Raw genomic sequence first — 23,941 nt, forward strand, 5'->3', positions numbered from 1 at the left:
GAGAAAAGACAATTGCCTAAATAACAGCGTTTGATGGAGAAATTCAATTAACTAATATATTAATCCCCTCTTCATAGGTCCTTAGTTCATCGTCAAGTCTTACATGGAAGGATTAGAAAATAACTTATAACTTCGTGCATAACTTAGAATCCGATTACTGGTCTTTTCATGCTGTACATTGACACAGAAAAGCCGGTAAGAAACGTGGCGGATCCGAAAGTGACAAAGTCAATCGATTTCAAATCTATCTCAGTATGGTTAGCAATATATACTCTCTTGTGCGAAACAATATATATGTTGATATGTCAATGAATTGTTGTATCAGCATGAATAAAGACAAACACATACAAATGACTGCAGTTGCTCCAGATTTAGTATTTTCAATCCATTTCAATATTAGATTTCTTATGTATGGTCAGTGTGTTTATTCTTGTCATTCTTATCCTATGTATTACCAGGTGAACTACATTATATACACTATTGGTTGTCATGTATTTTGTATATAACAGCCACTTTAAATAATGAATATTAATCCTGGAATACACAGGGAATGTTGGAGCACACCAGAAGTTTATACTTAACGCCACTGTGGCCATTGTTTAGTGCTTACATGTATTCTCATTTTGGAGCATGACGTTCGCTGTGGTGGGGGTGAAGTAAATTGTCTCGTTTCAGAAGAGAATATATTCAAGGGATGGAGTTCTGCTGTACCCCTCCTATATTTGTGTATGTGAAAATCAATTTTTGACGAAATTCGTTTTAGATATTTTGTGCATATTTGTTTAATTGCATTGTGGCGAAAATGAGTACAGGTTTAAGCACGTTTACGAAAAAATTCTGACATTGTACACTTCTACAATGAAACGAAAGGAGATGTTGACCGTTTCGATCAGTTACTTCATATAAGTGTCAGCAGAAAAAACTCACGATGGCTCTGCGTTTCGCCTGTGGTATGTGACATAAGGCTGGCGCTAAAGCAATGGTTCTGTTCTGCAATAAAGTGGGTGAAAAGTAGAAAATTATACGAAAGGAGTTTCTAAAAGAACTGAGGATATAGTTAGCTAGACCCTACATACTAGAGTGTCTCAAGAAGAATTTTTGTACTGATTTGTCTATTGGTATCAGAAATATCCACGGTATTCAAGAAGAACCGTCACCTGTATTTGGTTCAACACCTAGTCTTTCGAAGCAAGCACGATGTCGAATGTGCCCTAGAATAAGAGCAGAAAAACTAAATCTTTTTGTTTCAGATGCAAAGAGGCTGTTTGTGCTGAGCACAGAAAGAAAGTCTGCATTTCGTGCAGTAAGGAATAGCTGTGGCTATTAAAAAATACATAAAAACGCCTATAGTGTATTCTTATAACTGATAAAGTAAAATAAGTATATTTATGTTCGTGTATTATAATTTTAGTAGCGTTTAATTATATGGGAAGCGCTGACACCCCACATTTGTATTCACGTAAACCTTTTGTCTCTGTATTCCAGGGTTAAAATTTTAGTTGACTTTTTCAGTATCAATTTTACTATAAACTGTAATTTCAGTGTTCCACAGTGTTACCCGCCTGTTTTCTTCCGGTTGAGCTGTTAGCTTGTTGATATGTTGCATATGTCTAGGCGTGTTGCATACAATACCAGCAAACGTACTACACGCAACGTACTGGAATTAAAGCGGTAAATTGTGTAACCATGCTTTACTAGCTGCTTTCTGTTTTCCACTCGCAAGGCTTCAAGTGTGCGATGAAATTTCTCATTTAATCTTTAAATAGAATATAAATTTTTCAGATTTTGTATGTTTGTGATACTTCAACTGTGTTTTAAATATTGTTCAGTATAACAACAAACTTGATATATTTACATTTTCATACAGTAAATATATTACATGACTTGTAAATGAGACGGGCAGCATCATTTGCCTTTTAAATAAGTGGCTTGTTTAAATTTCATGCGTGTTTGTTTTATTGTATTAATTAAACGGGTGTAATTACATTTGACTATGCTACTAAGCATCTTTTGGTAGATAACATGTCAGAAATGATATTACAAATTTGAATTTTCTTTCCAGAAGGCTCAATCAATTTCAGTACCACGCATTATAATAGTGGTTGACCGTTCATATATAGTCTCTCATTAAGTAAGGCATTTCATTAATAAGGTAATCCGCAGTAACATGCCTAAGCAACGCAATTGTATCATATTTGCAAACAACATACTTATGAACCAAATCTTACTTCAATATATTATATTGTTTCATATACAATGTTTACATTGAAACTGAGGTGGAATTACACGTGAATATTTCAAGCTTTATTTTTCCTACAAGAGGATAAACTATTTTCCTTGTGTTACTCTAAACACGTAAGGAGTGTTACTTACTGTGGAGCCATGTCTTTAGGAAATCTCGTGGCTGGAGGAAAGATCAAAATATCGCATTTGCATATTGGATATACGATGCATTTCTCTTTAAGTTTATAGTATCTATCTTTCTTTCTCTCTCACATACACATACATATAATAATCACATAAATCAGGTATGCAAATATTCATACTAGACAGATAGTGGTGCATGGGAATAATGGAACTATTAATAAATATAGTATATTATTCCATTTATATTGCATTTTTCCATACAAGATTCATTAAACGGTAAAATACCACTTTGTCCTCTCTATATATGAGTCAATCCACTCTAAGTGATCAAGCATGTGCCGATCGACTGTCTCCAGAAAAATCTAATTTTGTCATGAATGTTTATCCTATATCAGAGTACTTCAAAACCACAATTAATTATTTTTTACAACATCCCAAGGCGGCACAGCGGCTGCCGCCCCTTTTGCGTTTTTTCGATATTAAGCCTTTACGTTTTTTTGGAATATCTCAGCATGAATTTGTTCTATAAAACTTAAAATTGCTGGACATCACCAACTCGTGCAGAGCTAAAACTTTGATCTCTTAACATTTTTGCGGAAAACCACTTGAATGCGGTGAAATCACGGTCTACAATAGCAACATTTTTGGACATTGAAACCATGTTTGGGAAGTTGAAACAACTCACGTAGAGGTCTGAATTTTGGTGTGCATGTAGTCCGGGGTTATACGTTAATAAACAAAAATTTACGGACCTGTAGCTGCTCCCAAACACCTGAAAAAATCCTAAAACCTGGGGAATTATTCCAATTTAGCATGTTTCACTCTCCAATATCTCGAATGGACCTGGATAAAAAAAAAAATCTGAAATTTTGAGAATACTTAATCCTTTAGAATACCATAACACACCACAAAGCGCGTTTTGTGTTTTTGAGCAGAAGGGGGTCAAAGTATTCAAAAATGACGTCATACTTTAGTAAGTTTTTTCTTTATAAAATCTACTAGAAATTCGTTGTTGTGAAGTAAAATACAGTAGGATGAATGGTTAACCCAGTCGAAGCACTCAGGTATGTTTCTTTCCTCGTTGTAATACCGTCCCTTTTTCTAGTTGTAAAACTGTCTTATCGCACCCACAGCAGCACTGGTGAAGAATGTGACTATCAACAGAAGCCAAGAAAGTTAAATTGTCCGTTAGTACTTCTTGTTCTTGCTGCTTGTTATATCAATGATATTCAATCACGTTTATAGTACATATGATGCTGCTCATCAGCGTGGGTAATTTTGTCCCTGGGAACGTTCCCTTGGGACCAAAACTGGCCTAATCTAGTATGTTGCTATGCTGAAGAAAGGTAGTATGCTCTTGGACGCTTACCGGATGTAGAAACAAGAAGAAACATGTTTTTCCTCTCTTTCTTCTTCTTCTTATCGTCTTGTATTGGGTAGCCGTCCTGCCGACCGAAGAGCATAACCGATTTAGCCTTGGTTCTATTCCCACTGATACGCCTGTAGGCTATGAAATTAGTTATATAGCATTTCATAATATTCTGACATCTTAAGATGAAAATATGTATGCTGAAGTCCCCCAGCCGCCTTGTATTGCACGTAAAAAATGTGTTATATGAATAACTACATCAACGAAAACAATAATATATGATGATGATACCTGTATTGAAGCCGTGATGAGATACTTTTTCGAAACACATTACATAGAAAACGATGACTAGTATTCAGTCACTTTTGGAGATAGGCCAACGCTTTGACTAATGCTTCAAAGCCACCTTTTTTACTCGGAATGGCGTGGGAAATACTCTATGTATAAATCTCATAATTAAGCCCCAGGTTCTTGTTAGGATATGTTTAGTCGAAGGTAATCACTGTGTGTATGTGTGTGTGTGTGAGTGTCTGTGATGAAAGCTTGAAAGAATAGTTGTAATTGATAAGGGAAACAGTGTACATGCACTCTAAAAACGGTATTGTTATATTCAACCATAATTATGGTTGAATGTAACTATACAGTATTGTTAATATAGCGCCAGCAAGAATTATGACTGGGAGTACAATATTATATTGTTAAAAAAATTTAGCTGGGTCAACAATAATTATGGTTGTCCTAGACATATTTATGATATTAACAACTATGCCAATTATTGTACTTGCAACTATACAGCTGCTATATAGTTGGAAATACTATATGATATGGTCATCGGAACTATCCAAAAATGTATTGTGTTTGTCCCTACCATACAATATATGTTGTGACACCAACTTGTATAGTTGTTGTAACCATACTCGAAGTGCTAAAATAGTTGGTGTGACGTGTCCTGATGCTTTCACGACTATACTTTATGGTCAGTATAAATATCTGCGTTGTTAGTAAAACTATATTGTTGTGCTGCACTTACCATAAATATTGTTGTAAAAGAAATGTGGTATTGTTATCGCAGCTATAGTTTTATGCTGTCTGTACTATGCATATCATGTTAATAACTATACCAGTATTGCTAAGGCAACAATACTGGTATGGTTAGGGCCATACTATTATTGTTGCCCTAACAATACTGGTATAGTTGCCCTAACGATACTGTTATGTTGTCTTAGCAATACGGGTGTAGTGAGTGCTGTCATACTGTGAGTGTTATACGCGCCGAAAAAACCTACGAACTTAATGCAATTTTGGCTAAGAAAATTATCTGACTTGGTAGACAGTGTTGTTTAATTTTGAAGACGGAAATATTTACGCATGGGCATATGTGGGTTCTGATATTTACTGTTGGATCGCTTCCCAGGAATAAAGACAAAACCAAACAACGCTGTCTACCAAGCCAGATAATTTTCTCAGCCAAAATTGCATGAGGTCCGGAGGTTTTTTTTTTTTCGACGGGTTTATATTGCATGGGGTTGTTATTATGTAACATGTCTTAAGGAAGGATGTTTACACAGACACAACTATGCACAAGTATTAGACTAGTTTAATGATAGCATTTTAGATGCAATCTTGTGCAGCAGCTCTCAGACTACAACGGCACCAATATTGCATATAGGCAGATTGTATCTAAAATGGTAACGATCCATGGTGGTATGTGTCGTCATCCGTTTCTTAAATGTGTTACATAATAGCAATGCAGTGCAATATGGGTAAAGTCCACAGTACGGCAACACTCACTATAACAGCACTGGAATTGGCACAATGAACAGCAGTAGTAAAACTATACAGCAGCACCTGTAAGAATAATGTACAGACTACATGAGTTGATAGAATGCATATTTAATAATCTTATGAACCTTCCAACGTCACTTAAGCAACCGTTTTATTAATTTATTCCTATACGTTTCGATGATTTCTTTATCATCATCCGTGGCTCAATGGTAGAGCGCTCACTTCTAGAGCGAGGGGTTTCTGGTTTGATCCCAGCTCACATGAAGTGGCCTTTTATTGGATAAACACTATGTACGTGTCCTTTCTCGTGATTTCACCATTTCCTCAAACCTGATTCATTCCACCATGTCGTTCATTATCATCATCATAGTTTTCATTTGCCTGGAAGCATAATCGTGTGACGTTAAACAAAGAAGTGACTTTAATGAATATTTATATTCACGAATTCACCTAATGGTAAATTTTTCAGTCGTTAGAAAGAAGAAACACTATTATATTTCATTAACAAAAACCACAACTAAGGATTTATAACTTGAATTAACCACTTGAAGTGTACAACTTCGACGTCACACAATACGTGACTTTCTGTTTACGTCCTCGTATATAGTATATACATTCCTAAACTATATGTAAAATTAGATGGCTTACCAGCAAATATTAAAATTGAAAGTGCAACAGCGATTTTTAAACAAGAAAATCATTGTACAATAATATAATTGAACAACAAACTGAAAATTTAAACATTTAAAAGTGGGAGCAACTGCTATTATAGTAATTCGAACTCAGAAAGCGTTTAGAATATGGACTCAGCATTTAAAAGAATTCATTCTTAACCTACGATATATTTTGCTGTAAATGTGAGCAGAGAGCCACGAACGCGGAAGTTCGTCAATCATTCAAATTATTTACTGAACTTTTAAAATCAGTGTTTCTTACCAAAAAAGTGAAAAAATACCATTGTGAGAGAACTTAACACTTACTGACGATAAGAACTTGTCAAAATGTATATGATTAAATTAACACAAAACGTGCTTAATTGAAATTCAAAGAAAGCGTTTCAATATAAGCTATATAGTCAAGTTACACTTACCTTCTTATCTTTTTTTTTTTTTTTTTTTTTGCACTCATGCTTTTTATTTTTGGTTAATAGCCCATTAAAAGACCCATACTACCTATAGTCCGCTTCATCCAAACTGGCGTGTGGCATCAGCCAATAAGCTCATAGTGTGCTGTTACTAAGCCTTCAGGGAGGATTCTAATCATTCTTAATTGTCCACAAATACGAATAAAATCAATTATGAATGATTCCTCCCTGAAGGCTTAGTAACAGCACACTGCGAGCTTATTGGCTGATGCCACACGCCAATTCGTGTGACGCGGACTACAGTAATATAGACTTCGTTTAGTGCAATACCAATACTAATAATATAGGGTGTTGTTACAAAGGGAATGGATGTTCAAGATCTTTTGTACATGATTGTACACTGGAAAACTTCTGGGATATCTATTCTCGTATAAATATAAATGTCCACATGCTGATATAATTCTTTTTCCTTTCCTGTATCGTTACATTGAAAGAACAAACCCTTTAAATTATTGAGTGTTATTATAGTGATTGTAGATAAGTATAATAGAGCTTTTAGATAATAATGGAAAAACTAACTTATTTTAGAACAGACTAATCCTTCTATAGGTACGAATTCAAGTACATTCGAGGGATAACAAAAGTATACGACTAGACCGGGAGACTTGGTTGTTCTCGGAGACCTGGGTTCGAGTCTCGAACCAGTTATTTCATATTTTTCACTCTTTGAATATGATGGAATTTGCACTCTGCATGGTAAGTCAGAGACCCAGGTTGGATTCCTGTCATAATATGTTGTAAGATAACTCAGATTAAGCAAACAGGAACCCCCAGAGGAAGTTAACAGAAATCTCGTAGTAACGAAAATTAAAAAAAAAAACGTCTCATATATATATATCTATATATATATCATACATAAAAGTACGCAAATATGAAGTTGTTAAGATACTTTGAATAAAAATTACTACGATCCATCATAAGCTATTAAACAAAATGTCATGAGGAAACTTTGCCTTCAGTGTACATCAAAACAATAATTTGTTATTTATCGTAATTCCTTGTACTTTTTCAATAGTAAGTAATGGCTAATGAACGCACAAAGCAGACTTTATCAGAATTCATTTAATTGTATTTATTTTTTCATAACCAACACAATATATTTTATATTAAATTACAACTTAATATAAATAATGTATACATTATATATCCAAAATATATTTGTCTTGAAACAAAGTAATCTTTTTAATAAGGATTAACAAGTTATACTTCTTTACTTTAACAAGTTATACTAGTAACAACACCATCCCTATATCAACAATACCACCATTCTTGTGCAAGTTAGCTTTAAATCACCTAAATATCTTCTTCTCAGCTTTCGTTTTTTCCACAAGTTGTAACCTGTAGCAAATATCGACGGAGAAAAATACTGCTTTCGAGATTTTCTAAATATTAAGTCGCTTAGAAAACACCTCCAGAAACACGAACAGCCTAACAGATGTTTCTAACCATACTGCAAATGTTTCTAACCATAACCTCGTTGAAAATGTTCCAAAACCCGTTGCTTCAGCTGTGACTTATGAATTGGTGTACACGTTGTTCCAAAATTTAATGTAGAAACTTATGAAGGATCAACCAATGATCAGCCTTTCCAAGATTTGATGTAGAAGTTTATGAAAGAACAGTTGGAAAAGACGTTATGCAGGTTTTATTCTTTTTAAAACCAAACTTGAATAGCAGGCCAGATATACAAGAGTGCATGATCAGAACATTGTCGATTACATAAGGAACTTTTTGGTTGTGGATAGATGGATATTCTGAAGGAAAATGTATTACAAAAATTGTAGCCTTTACATTTCTCTTTGCAAATATTTTCATCTTCTCTCTATGTTCTTCCACTCAGACAGCAACTCATCTATAGCCTGAAACCAAATATACTCAATAAGAAATTGTCCATAAATTGTAAACGAAGTCAAAACGAATCTTAAAGCTATAAACTCACACACACACACACACACACACATATATATATATATATATATATATATATATATATATATATATATATATATATATATATATATATATAGATAGATAGATAGATAGATAGATATAGGCTGTCTCGAAAGTCCCCTGACATAGGGTAACACTGTTATTATCAGAGTTTTAACAAAACGTAAGAGGGAAAACTATCTCCAAATATGATATTTTCAATCTACAGTGAAAAGATTTTTTAAATGGGACGAACCGTTTGGGCTGTACACTCTTTATGCACCCAATGTTAAACGAAACTGCAACGTTGCCATTTACCTGGACCCACAACATAAGTGAATGTAGTTACTGTCTTTTACGCTAACATGTCGACGGAGAGCCCCCCTTTCAAACAGTAAATTCATTTCCTTATGTTGTGGGTCTAGGTTAATGCCAACGTTCGTTTAACATTGGGCGCATAAAGAGTGTACAGCCCAAACGGCTCGTCCAATTAAAAAAAAAAAAATCCTTCACTTTAGAGTGAAAACATCATATTTGTAGATAGTTTTTACTCTTACATTTTGTTGTAACTCTGATAATAACAGTGTTGCCCTATGTCAGGGGACTTTTGAGACACCATATATATATATAAGTGTTAATGAACAGGCGACTCCTCACATGAAAGTAAGTGTGGTCGAAAGAGCATAGTTTCGGAGTTATAAGCTACCGAAAACGCGAAAAAATTAACTTCAAAGTTCCGCAGCTCCACTCCTATGGAGCATATTTCAATTGGATCCGAATATCTGTTTCAGAATTCTCCGATACTTGTGCGACAATTTTTAGAGAAGCAGTTTGGGACTAGTTAAAATTTTATGAGTACTCCCAAACTGCCTGTCTAAAAATCGTTATGCAACAACTAGAGAATTCTCAAAAATGGATATTTGGATAGGGGACATACTAATGAAGCTATGGACCTTTAAAGTTAATCTGGTCACTTCTTCGGCAGTCTTAACTCCGAAACTATGCACTTTTAACAGCAGATTCATTTTTTTTTTTTATTTTAATGTGAGGAATCACTTGTTACAGTTTGTGGTCTAGTTCATTCACACGCTGTACAATGTACAATATATATATATATATATATATGGTGCGTCATTTATAAACTCCAATGATTACAACGGGAAGACCAAAAGAGAGGAAGAAGAGCGAAACTTCGTAGGATGCAACTAGGGGGAGGGGGACACATTAATCTATATTAGGCATCAACATCCAGTGAACAGTGATGTCAACCCCATATAAAATTAGTTTTTTTAAAAAATAACACCACATTAGGTTATTACAAATTTAAAATCTGCATTTAAAGAGAAAACAAACAATGCCAAACTTATTGCTCAATGTTGCAAACCAACAATACTACAATATAGCAAACATGAAAAAGTAACCAAATTTGAAGGTTTTTACAATAGTAATAACGCAAATAAGACAGACGGGGCAAGGCATATCGAATGTACCTTTTGGTAAAATACTACCATGAAGATTTGACGTATTTCGAAGAGATAGGAACAAAATTATAACAAACTGAAAATTTGACTTTTCAAAGGCTTTACTTTGGAAAGTTTAATATGTAACTATCACATTTAATTACGTACATTGCTTTCGAAAAACATTAAAACCATAATAACTTTACTGTTCTTTGATATCTCAAACCGTTCGAGATATAATTTTCGAGAAGAGCATTTTGAAAAAGTTCAATTTTTAATTTGTTACAATTTTGTACGTATCAATATGTCAAGTATTGAGTGTACTGTTTGACACTAAGGTACATTCGATAAGCTTGCCTCGTATCATTTCTATTGTAGAAGCCTTCCAAGTTCTTTCTTCTTTCCATGAAAATGAAATCTTAAAGTTTTACGTCCCACGCTTATGCCGGTTAGGCTAAAGGAGATGGTGATGATGAGAAATGAATGAAATGGTGGAATGAAAAAAGTGGGAGGAAACGGGAGAACCCCGAGAAAACCTATGAGTACGATGTTTGTCCACCACAAAGTCCACACGGCGCGAGGTGGGATCGAACCAGGGACCCTAAGCACTGGAGGTGAACGCTCTACCACTGAGCAACCGCGCCCCTTTTTTTCTTTTCATGTTTGGGAAACTAGGGTTGTTAGTTTCCACCACTGAACATCAATTGTGGTATTGTTTGTTTTCTCTTTAAGCGTAGATTTGCAATTTGTAATAAGATGGTATGCAATTTGCTTTCTGAAAAACCTAACTTTATATTACACTAGCAAGACTGTTCTCCGGGTGTTGATGCTTAATATGTGTGTACCGTTATCTTCTGGTTTTCCGTTTTAAGGTTGAATATAATAAATGACTCACCGTATATATAAACTAGCAATTAAAAAAGTAACTGTGCAATTGTAATTAGTAATATTAGATTTGTTCTTGCTGTTATTTATAATTCGTGACAAACTACACAATTTATGAATACTGTCTTATAATTTCTTAAATTACCTATTGATGGGATCTATTGTATGTACAAGCAAGTAGTATTGCCACGTGTACACCACGTGAAGGAGTTTGGTTTGTATGCCGTAATATATTTTTTTCAATATTACAATTGAAAATTATTGTATATTTCTACCTCTCCTTTTCTTCGTATATATTAGAAATAGAAAATACTATTGAGACGCTAAATTTATTGCAGAAAACCACTTCCTGCCATCTATTACCGTTTCAATTTTATAGCGATCAACGTTAAAACCTGAAGTGGTTGATCTTTGCAACTTCCGGTTTGAATACGGTTTCAAGATAAAAAATGGGTTCTTATTCTTGCAATACTAAATTGATTGTGTAAAGCTGCTTCTCGACATACCTAACAGTGTTTGCTCTACGTAGATTAATATTAAAACCGGAAGTAGTAAATTTCTCCCACCTCCGGTTATAATAAGGAAGTACAGTTAAGGATGCTATATTTTAGTTATTAAAATACTCGCCTCCTAGTGTTAATAACTTCACCGATATTTCGGAATCACTATCAGGATTCCTTCAACGGGGCTCTGTGGCTCGTTATTATGAATATAAAACCACATGGTCCATTTTTTTAGAACAGTAAAATAAAAGTTTTTTCCAAGTTTTATATCAAATAAGGAGTGAATAATTGGTTTGTACACGCCAGTAATATAACTATGTACATTTATTGAAATAAAAATATTAACTCATTACTTAGACTATATCTTATTGATAAAATTAGATGATACCATCTCATCCTTATCCAAATTCCCTTTATCTGTGTTAAACCTATAATTTTTTGTTCAGATCAAGCAGAGTTGAAATACATTCTCCCACTTCTTACTTTTCAAGGCACGGAAACTAGCTTATTATACAAATTTGTAATTTCATATATGAAAGTAAATGATATTATTTTTACCTTTACGTGAAAAAAGGAGAATCTTTGTTCGCTTTCGTATTTTGTGGGTCTCCACGTTCCAGCTGTGTCTTTCTTCTTCGCAGTTGATGTTACTACAGGAAAATGTCTTCTCAATAAAGTAAAAAGGACTGTGCTTCTTGTATCTGGAAGAAAAGAATAAGCATTCAGCATCCCTTTCAAACTTAAGAAAATAAACTGTGAAACATTATTCATTATCGTTCTCTTTTAGTATAAGGCATCCCCTTGGAAATACTTGTTACGTTACATAATCAAATTTACAGCCACTGTGTCACTATTTTAAACCATAAATTACTCGGTAGTATGTGTTATCATGCTAATAAAAAAAAAAAAAAAAAAAAAAAAAGCGAAGACTTCCCACGAATAAACTTTATTTCCAAGGCATATTCACAAGTAGTAAGACACTATAAATATATATTTTGAACATATGTCACCATGCTCGTCAAGGCAATTATTCCAGGGGTACAAAGCATGGTAACTACATAAAAAAAAAAAAAAAAAAAAAAAAAAAAAAAAAAACCTGGGTCAAGTCACTGAAGCAATGTCATGATTGCCTGCTCCATTTCCAAGACAAAGCATGATCTTATGACCCTAAAAGACCCAGTTATTTTCCATTTTAAACTAGAACTATGACAGTTTAACACTGCTCAGCTAAAAAGGATTGACTCGTAACCTGTTTTGTAATCAATAATAAGTCAATGACCTATAAAACATGTCCTGAGGTCTTGTATTTACTTTCTTAGCAGTTGAGTTACCATGAGAAAAGTGCTACCTTGAACTACTGTAACTAAGGTTCTCCCGCTGAAGGTACTACCTTGAGAAACTATGGTGGGAAATAGCAAACTCTATACCAAAAATGTACATACTTGCTAATCCACGCTATTAGATACATTCTAAATAAAAATTACATACTGCTCTTGGAATAATAAACATTTCTGACCAGTGTATATACACTTATTTATTAAAAACTAAATTAACTTAACGTTGTCTTCATCAAACACTAACTGAAAGAGATCTTCAGAGCATAGATATTTATATTATAGAAACTGTTACAATGTATTTTAGTTTTAATAAATAAGTGTATATACTCTGGTCAGAAGTGTTAATTATTCATTGAGTTCCAGAATCACGAAGGATAGAGATACTGCTCTTGATGGCGCAAAGTGTAGTTTTTTTTTTTAAAAAAAAATTATTTTGATATTTCAAAAGAAATGAAATCTGAGTTTTACGTTCCATGGAACTGCGTATAGGCTAAAGCAGACATCGATTATGGAAATGAATGAAGAGGAGGAATGAAGAAAGTGGAGGGAAATAGAATAACCCCGAGAAAACCTCTTCACACAGTGTTAGTCCACCACAATTTTCAATAGGCGCGTACTGGTATCGGAACAAGGGCCTCACGCACCACAGATGAACGCTCTAATACTGATCAACCGTAGTCCCTTTTTGATATTTTAAAAATGTCTTATAACAAGAAAGAAAAAAACAAGAAGAGCAGCAGCGACAGAAAGCTATTTACGAAGATACCAAAGAGGGTGGAAATAATTTCAAATAAAACTAAACTGAAGTATCCTTAGTATAAAGAGAAACAAACTTTGTCCTAGGCTTTTGAGTAGGAGAAGAAATCGAACCTTCTATCGATAAATAACATTAAATTCAAATAAGCCACAATAAAAGAAACAACTGAGCAATGGTGGTTCTCGAGGGAAGTCACAATGTTAAAAATAAATATTTTATTGGTATAAACTAAGGAAGTTGATCGACATTTCATTGTTAGCGTATTATACAAAGATTAGTAAGGTACATTGAGTTTTCTTCTATTAGACGGTAGTGATAAAATTGTAATTCTTTCCGATGTGACTTCCCTCAAAAGCCGCCACTGGAGTTTTAAATCCCTCTTGCACTACTGTGATGATATGGACATCTAAAGATTAACGTGGAATATTTCAGTCACACCTCACAAATGCCGGAATGGAATCTTCTGTACAGCCAGTGAATATTCTCTACACTTCGACTTACCCAAATGACGCAGCACAGAATATAATATTAATAATAGTAATTAACACTATTGTATCATATACACTGAAATAAATCAATTTGTATTCCTGCAATTCTGCTATTACAACAATATATTACATTTATTTGCTGAAAACGAAGCAAAGGCAAACACATTCTCTTTATCGGGAAAACATATCAACACTAACCTGAATTAAGATTTTCTCTTTTCAGTACTGTTGTTAAATATAGTGTCTCTGGCAGACTTCTAGGTTTCTTTACCAAAATTTCCTCCACTTTTGTGTTCACGTTTGGCCACTTCTCTAAGAGACGTAATACTTTGTATTTATGTGTGAAATCAATCTCAATCTATCAGAAAAATGAAGGAGTAAATAAATATGTTTATTTCATGAACCATTGTTTTTCGTAGCAAAATATTTAAATTTCAGTGAACTAGGTAACAAATAGGCTTCGAATAGTTATGCATTTTCCATGTTTCTTATGCAAATGCATATTTATCGTATTTTACGAGACACTGCATATTTTACAGCATCTGTTTTTCTTCTAATGCACATTCAATGGTATCTGCTGCAAAGAAGACCATAATTTGTAAGTGAACATGGAAATATAACTCATTTATCGATGATTTTTTTTTTTTTTTTATAAAATTGCCCCTGCTAGGACGGAAATTCTATTTTTGCACAGATTTTCTATCTTGTTGAGTGATCAGAAATCTGCTACAAAATGTCACTGACCAAATTCCTTGCAATGGAATCCAGTTGAAACAGGGGTCACCTTTATCCATTGATGATAACACTCCAGCAGTTTTGAAGAGACAAGTAAGCTAGTTATGTGCTATCTATGATTGCATTTCGGCATATCAACAGAAAAGAGGACATATTTGCATGCATATTTTGAGGTTTTTAGTGCATGACTATCCGAAGCCTTGTAATAAAACATTTTGTATTATGTATTACTAATCTAACATTTTTCCACATCTTTTCTTTCAATATCCCTGTTCTGCGCCTAAACAGTTTTTAAAATATTATACAATCTTTTTAATTTTGCACTCTAATCACGCATAGAGCCGGATTTTGGGAGGAAAACGGAAATGTTAGCTTTTTTGACTATGTTTTCCTTATTCAAGTACGACCTTCATTTTCCTGTACTAAATTGTGAAACGAAAGAAGTACCTTTAGAACATACACTACTTTTTAATTCTAAGTACCTTTACAACATACACTACTTTCGAATCCTATTCCGTCTGCCGCTGGTTGCCTTTATTGGCTATTGAACCGGTATCTTAGTATACTAGAGCCGCTACGTCTCTGGCTCCGACAGTTCTGCATGTGGACAAAACAATGTTGCCAATTTGTCGTGGGTTTAACCGTATACAGGTACACTAGGAATAAACAGAGAAAGCAAGCGAATTTAATCGAAATGGATTGCTTAAGAAATGATGAATTTTCATGGATTTTTTAAACTTTCCGTGTAAGAAAACTATACAAAAGTAGCTTTTTTTTTTTTTTTTTTTTTGGGGGGGGGGGGCCTGGAGTAACCAAAACTGCAGAAGGAGAATTAAGTTCTTCAGAACATTTTTAGTTTGTTATGTTCTAAACAGTGGATGTTCCCACACGCAAGACATCAGCAACTCTGTTCACCACACTGGTCACAGGAAGAAGAGGACCTCCATTATCGCGCTAGTACTCGAAATATTCACGAAGTCTCCATATAAATTCTCGGTTTTATCCTTTATACACTCCTATTTTCTTTGGCTTCGGTTCTGAAGAACTAACCATTGTCACCAATTAAATACAACAATATTCTTAAGAGCACACCCAAACACCCAAAAAGGAAAGGAAACAACTCAAAGTTGCAATAATCGAATACAATCTCAAAGTACTTTTCACTCAACTATGCACAAACGAAAGGAAGAAGACAGAGTGGCAACAACGTCTGCTTTCCGTGTCAACGCGGTGACAGCTCGGTCACTCACTGGGCCTTGTGGGGGGGGGGGGTCAGTGTAGTATAAACCCTCGCTTTCTTTTTCGCATAGCTGTCAGAGCCAGGGATACAGCGGCTACAGTATAGTGGCCAGCATGTGCAAGTTGTGCAATATTCGTTGCCTAACCAATATCAAGTTCCTGAAAATCTTGTCATGTGTAGTACGGATTCAAGAAATTCAAACAGGCAGACAAAAAAGCATCATCTCCAATCAAGAAATACTTTATTATCAGTTTCAGATACTCTATTAAATTCTAATATAAGTTTATTACTCAATGTTAGAGCCATTAACGGCCATGTACATAACGTTATTTTAACAGTACCGTAGTAGCATTCGAAAATGTAAAACTATGCAATATTAGGAGATATACCGCTGAACACTAGTTCATCGATTAAATTACACATGAAATGAAATCATTAAGTTTTACATCGCATGGTTATGCCAGTTAGGCTAAAGGACACTATGATGATGAGAAATGAATGGAATGATGGGAAGAATAGTGGGAGGAAACGGGAGAACCACGAGAAAACCCACACATGGTGCTTCTCCACCACAAAGTTCACATGGTGCGAGTTGGGACCGAACCAGGGACTCAATGCACCAGAAGTGAACGCTCTACTACTGATCAATGGTAGCCCCTTTTGATATTTTAACAATGTCCTTTAACAAGAAAGAAAAAAACAAGAAGAGTAACGAGAGAAAATTACGTACAAAGATACCACACAGGGTCGAAATAATTTCAAATAAAACTAAAATGGTGTGTCCTTAGTATAAAGAGAAACAAACCCTTCCTAGGCTTCTGAGTAGGAGGTAAAGAAATCGAACTTTCTATCGATAAATAACATTAAATTCAAATAAGCTACAATAAAAGAAACAATTGAGCATTGGTTGTTCTCGAGGGAAGTCAGAATATTAAAAATAAACGTTTCATTGGCATAAGCTAAGGAAGTTGATAGACAATTCATTGTTAATGTATTATACTAAGATTAGTATGGTACATTAAGTTTCCTTCTATTAGACGGTGGTGATAAAATGGCAATTCCTTCCGATGCGATTTCGCTCAAGAGCGGCCACTGGAGTTTTAAATTCCTCTTGTACATGTAAAAAATGAAATGAAATCTTTAAGTATAACGTCCCACGCACATGCCGGTTAGGCTAAAGGAGACGGTGATTATGAGAAATGAATGAAACGGTGGAATGAAGAAAGTGGGAGTAAACGGGAGAACCCCGAGAAAACCCACGAGCACGGTGTTTGTCCACCACAAAGTCCACACGGCGCGAGCTGGGATCGAACCACGGACCCCAAGCACCGGAGGTGAACGATCTACCACTGAGCCATCGCGCCCCCTCTAGTACATGTAAGTTCACGATCCTCGTTTATTTGTATACCTACCATCGCTGACGCGCCTGTTCCCTATGGATGCACCCCTCCCTACTGCGCGGACTATCCCTCTACCCTTCTGCCCTGAATCGGTTAAATAGAATTCGTGCTTTTTAGTGGCAACCTAGCACAAGTTGGTTCATCTTTTATTCACGGAAGATTTTTTATGCCACATGTCCCACTATATTTATACTGAGCCTTCCTCAAGTCATCTGCATTCAGGGGTATAGGCGGAAGTTTTATCTTGGAGTGGCCCATCGCTTTTGAAGCGGGAGCAGCTACAATGTACAAAGCCAAAAAAAAAGTGTTACAGGTAGTGATTTGAAACCTGAAAAAACAGGAAAATTTGGTTTCCGTCCAGAAAACCAAAACACTGCTCATTTATTTATTTGCTTTTATCACCATAAATATTATGTACCAGTTAGTTCTAATTATGCGTAACCAAGAACTACTGACAGGACCAAACGTTATACCTTTGTGCATAACTATTTCAATTTAGGATCTTTTACACAGAATCTATCTACAGAAGACGGGAAGGATCTAGAACGCATGTTCCCCTATATGGATTAGCAGCTAGATTGATTCCTTTCTGTACACCAAAGTTTGATGTTTAATCCACATAGTATTGACGAACGTGCGTTAGCGTGTGCAGGCGGGTTAGATCCCCGCTGGGGCACGTCCTTTTCTGTCTTTATTACAGCTAAATGAGAACGAGGACCTGTGTTCTAAAATCTTGCCCATAAACTGATTTTTTTTTTAAATTTCACTTAATTTCCTGACAAAAATATTTATTCATTATTCGTGACTAAAATAAAAACACCATAATTATTTTACTAACAGTTATATCTCGCTTCCTGTTTTACATCAAGTTGCAAAAAAAAAAAAAAAAAAAAAAAAAAAAAAAAAAAAAAAGCGAATGAGATCCGAACTGAGAAACGGAATAATAACATCGTTTTTCACCAAATTTTCCAGTTGATAAAAATGTATTCTAAACCACTAGTTACAGCATAGAAAAAATATAATGTACTTACAAATCAGTTTAGCACCATTATTTAATGGTAGTATTTACAGTAGCTTTTTAAAACGGTGATATTTTTCCATCAGTAAGAATCGGTCAACTTTGTTATTTTTAAATGACTGAAACGAAGTAATCTAATGGCAATGTTTTAAAATTTTGGTATATGGGTGCTCAGGAAATCATCTGGGGGGGCTGGCCCCAATGGAACTTCTATGACTACACCCTTGCTGCATGCACTATCTAGTAAGCTCCTCATTTAGTGCATGCTCTGTTAAAAGAAATACAAAACTTTATTCTGACCTGAAAATGTAAGAAATGTGTCAAAATTTGGTAGAACCGTCTGCTCGAGTAATGCTGAGTATCAAGTTTTCTTCTATTAGACACTAGTAATAAAATGGTAATCCTTTTCCGTGTGACTTCCGTCAAGAACCGCCACTGGAGCTTTAATCCCTCCTACACTCTGGTGATGAGACGGGGTCCTGAAGATTAACGTGGAATCATTGTTCGTAGTTTCAGGGAAATTTCCCTAATCTAGGAAAATTTCAAAAGTAAATTTAGCGAAAAGGGACATTTTATGATAAAACGTCAAAATCTAGGGAAATTCTCGCACTGACTTATAATTCAATATAAATGTTTAGTTGTTGACTTGACTTTATCGTCCCTTTGCGTAGCGAGGCTATATGAGACGGGACCTACTGATTAACGTGGAATCCGAACCACATGAGCTCCCGCCGGAAATCGAACCCGGGTCTCCCACGCGAAAGGCGCGCACGAAAACAGTTTAGCCAAGAAGGAGCTCAATATAAATGTTCCATATTATGTTTGTTCTTCAGAAATAAACCAATGCAATAGCCAGAGTTTAGTGTGTATTCAAAGTAGCATAATTTGCGTCAATTGTTGACTGGATGTTTTTTTTTTTTCTTTTTAGTTTAAAAATGTTAGAAACGAAAAGGAAATGAATAAAATAAATGTAGTTCATACTTCCTTCAATATATTGTCTAACTAAAGTAATCTTACAACATACCGTGCATCATAGGAATTAAACATTCAACAAAGTAGGGAAAGGGCTCTTCGTGGTTAACGGTTAGCGTTTCGCCCTTGGCGTGGGAGACCTGGGATCGATTTCCGGCGCATGCTGATGTGGTTCCGATTCCATGTTAATGAGTAGGTCCACGTCTCATATAACATCGCTGCTAAATGGGACGTTAAACTCAAAATCAACTCAATCAACAAACTAGGGAAAATTTGACACGAAAAGGGAAAATTCTGTTTCAGTCGAGGGAAATTTTCTTAAGAGAACCTACGAACACTGTGTGGGATACGAACTATGTGAGTTCCAACCTGAGTTACCCACAAAAAAAAGTCACATACGCTAAACACACACCCACGAAGAAACATTTAGAGTTCCTTGGGGCATTACTCGAGCAGACAGTTGTACCAAATTTTCACACATTTCTTACATTTTCAGATCAGGTTAGAGGTTTGTGTTTCTTTTAGCAGAGAATGCACTAAATGAGTAGCTCCATTACTACTTGCAGACTCACTTTACGGTGTCTGACTGTAAATAGCGTGGATGTATCGCATAAAAACTAAAGTGCATAAACCATGAACCAAATTGTGCCAGGTGCTCAGTAAAAACCAAGAATGTTATCTAACCGAGTCAGAGCAGGAGCGCAGCAGCGGGCCCGACGGTAGCGAAGGGTGCGTCAGCGAATGGGGTATACGCATAAACGAAGGCAGTAGAAGAGCAAACTTACACTATCACTCAAAATTCAACTCAATACGCTGTACACTAATAGTAATTACTTCTATTCACACTCTCATTCCTTTATGAAAAATATTTCACACTGTATTTTACATATGAATTTTCTATTTGGTATAGGGCTAACCCGTTTGCTCGAGCAATCCTTTCCCTGGGGTTATATAGTTAGAATAACCCGGATTCTACGTAGAGTCGCTCGGACGTGAGATTCTTAGCTCGAACCTGTAGTCTTCCCGTACCCGTCTCACAGCAACATTTAGGCAAGAGCCCAGATATCTACATTTAGTTATAATAATAGAAGATAACATGCCCTGAGGAGTTTTAACCTGCCTTCACTCGCTATCGCTTGCTCAGCAATACCATGTGAATTGAGTATTGATAAAGAAAGGAACCAAACTGGATACTAACCTGCCATGGGGGTGAGCATTCTATAACCTTCCCCAATATTTATTCTGTGAAATTTACTTTGTATCGTATAATGAGTTGCTATAGTAACATTTTCCAACTTTTATCTCCTAATATGCAATTACCCAAAAGCCCAACCCTCACCACAAATTTTCCTGTCTGTGAACTCTAAATGCGTCCCTGAACCTTTATTCCATTATGTAACTTAGGTTGATGCTGGAAATAGTAACAACCTATGCCAGCCCCGTTGATTATAGGGTCACAATGCAGCTTCCCCGTTAAGAAACACTTTCTAAAACACAAAGATTGTACTTGGCGCTAAAAGAATATTGCATGATTATAAGTATGCCTCCATAATACAGGATAGTACGACCAGTTCTGCTTTAATATACGGCCGAGGTAACACGAATTAAAATCACTATGTTTTTAAAATTGAATTACTCAATCACAGAATTTAAACAAAATGAAGCATATATTTTTTCACACATTTCTTTTAAAATACTAAACTTACCTTGAAAAGTTCTTATAAGGTCTTCAAATTCCCAGTTTCGTAACAATTCAACAGTTTTTTCCACTCATTTTACAACAAATTCATACAAATATCAGAAACGATACGATTGAACAAGAAAATGGCGGCTTCGCTTCTTTCTTCCTGCACGTCTTTCTGCGCATGCGCAAACACGGAATAGCACAACCAATCATACATATTGTTTATGGAGCTATATATATAATTTTTATAACAATAAAAATGATAACTATGCAATATTTTTCACACAGCTCATACGAATTTTCTCATATCATTCTGGTAACATAGAAAATAATAATATTATTATATATATAACCAGAATAATGTTTCCAATGACAATGCCAATTTTAACTATATTTTTATGGTTCTGATAACAGTACTCGTTTTTAGAGTGTGTATGCAGTGCTTCCTCTTTCAGTGAAATCAATATCCGAATTCAGTTGCTGTATTTATTAAAGTAGGTAAGTAAAAACAGAACTTAGAAATATTCAGAGTAATTAAATAATAATAATAATATTTACTGTACACGTACCATGGATATGTCATTACGCATTAAAACGGTATATCTTCTTTTGTTTAGAAAGGAGCTTAAAGAATAAAGAATCATTTGGTAATGACAATGAATTCTAACTTTAAAACACACACACACACACACACACACACACACACATATATATATATATATATATATATATATATATATATATATATATATATATATATATATATATATATATATATATATATAAGCGAATCTGAATGAGGTGTCAATGTTTGTTTCGTGCTATTTCTCTTCGTTGTACATCGAATTGAGTCTTAAAAGTGTTTCGTTTCAAGAACAAAAGATAAGAGGTCGGAATATTGATAATTTGTATTTCAATTCTTTCACAGGTATCGTGGGAAATGTCTGGAGTCTCGTATAGAGCAGATAGTGAACGTTGAACGACAAAAACGTATCACTTGTAGTTGTATGTTAAACTAATATTACGAAACTAGAGGTATATTATGTGTTTTAGTTTTGATAATATCATGTTTATCTGTCTGTCTGTCAGTCTGTTCTATGTGCTCGGGGACGAACAAACTTGCTTATTTTAACATTGAACATACGTACCATGGTAGAATGAAGACGGAAGTTTGAACAAACGGGAGATCCACGAGTGCAGTGTTTGTCCATTACAAAGCCCACACGGCGCGTGCTGGGATTGAACCATGTACGCCAAGCACTGACCCACCGTGTCTCTAAGTGAATGATAATGGAATAAAATTTGTGGAAGGAGAACGAAGAGCAAGTAGAAAACCCACGAGTACAGTACAAAGCCCACACGCCGCGCTCTGCGATCGAACCAAGGACCACCAAGCAGTGAACCACCGTGCCCCTTACGGAACGAGAGAGAGAGGTCAAACCACAGCACACATGCAATGACTGTTTTAAAAGTGAGCAAACGCCCTTTACGTATGTAATATAAATAAATTAAAAATGTTATCTATCTGTCTGTCTGTAGTATGTGCTCGGGGACCACCGAACATTGAACAATAGTCCCATGGTAGAATGAAGAAGAAAGTGGGAGGAAATGGGAGAACCCCGAAAAACTCCTTGAATACAGTGCTTGTCCAGTACAAAGTCCACCTGGCTTGAGCTGTGATCGAACCAAAGATCCCAAGCGCTGAGCCTCCGTGTCCCTAAGTGAATGATATTGAAATAAAATGCGGAACGAGAGAGAAAGAGAGAGAGGTCAAAGCATAGCACACAATAGTTGTTCTTGACACTCACAAATGTTTTCACAATGAACAATCGTCCCTATATTTATGTAATAAAAATAAAAGTATTTATCTCTCTGTCTGACTGTGTGTAGCATATGTTCGGGGACCGCCAAATATTGAACAAACATGGCAGAATGAAATTGGAAGGACATGTGAGAGCCCCGAGAAAACCCACGAGTAAAGTATCTATCCAGTGCAAAGTTAACGGCGAGAGCTGTGATCGAACAAAGGACCCCAGGAACTGAGCCACAGTGAACCTAATTGTATCATAATGAAATAAAATTTGGAACGGGAGAGGGAGAGTACATCGAGAAAACTCACGGGCACGATGTTGTCCACCACATATGTTCTCGCTTGGAGATCGAATCAGGTACCGTAATCACCAGAGATAAATACACCGTACCACGTAAAGTAGAGATGAAACCTTTCAGTTTAACGTCCCACAAATATACTCTTTACGCTAAGGAGAAAGTGGGAGGAAACAGGAAAGCCCCGAGACAACTCACAAGTACAGTGTTTGTCCAGTACAAAGTCCACAAGGCGCGAGCTGTGATCCAACAAAGGACCGCAAGCACTGAACCACCGTGATCCTAAGTGAATGATAGTGGAATAAAATTGTGAAATGAGACAGAGAGAGAGAGAGAGTACATCAACAAAACTCACGGGAACGATGTTGTCCACTACAAATTTACTCGCTCAGAAGTCGAATCAGAGACCTTAATCATCGGAGATAAGTACACCGTGCCCCGTAAGGTAGACATTAAATATTCCACTTTAACGACTCACAAATATGCTTCTTATGCAAAGGACAAAGTGAGAGAAAATTGGAGAGCCGCAATCGAACCAAGAACTCTAAGCACTGAGCCACAGTGCCCCTAAGTGAATTATAGTTAAATAAAATATGGAACGAGAGAGAAATAGAGAGTACATCGAGAAAACTCACGGGTACAATGTAAGGAGATACTTCCGCTTCATTCCGTTATATCATTTCAAAAAATCAGCATTATCAACTTACATTAATCAATCTTCCACCTTAGCGTAGAGGAGATGGGAATAGGGATAGCTGATAG

The 23,941-nt window shown here is 35.5% G+C and overlaps 1 long non-coding RNA gene across 1 annotated transcript; it reads right to left on the reverse strand.

The window, feature by feature from the left end:
* Positions 1-7,736: 7,736 nt before the first annotated feature.
* On the reverse strand, positions 7,737-21,389 carry LOC145683379 (uncharacterized). Its single transcript, XR_014131067.1, has 4 exons — positions 21,096-21,389; positions 14,223-14,382; positions 12,001-12,143; positions 7,737-8,524 (listed from the first exon to the last, which is right to left on the reverse strand). It is a non-coding gene; the product is annotated as an uncharacterized LOC145683379 (long non-coding RNA).
* Positions 21,390-23,941: the final 2,552 nt, after the last annotated feature.

The sequence above is a fragment of the Thermobia domestica genome, chromosome 4 (genome assembly GCF_964235325.1).
Source record: "Thermobia domestica chromosome 4, izTheDome1.hap1.1, whole genome shotgun sequence".
Lineage (NCBI taxonomy): Eukaryota > Metazoa > Arthropoda > Insecta > Zygentoma > Lepismatidae > Thermobia > Thermobia domestica.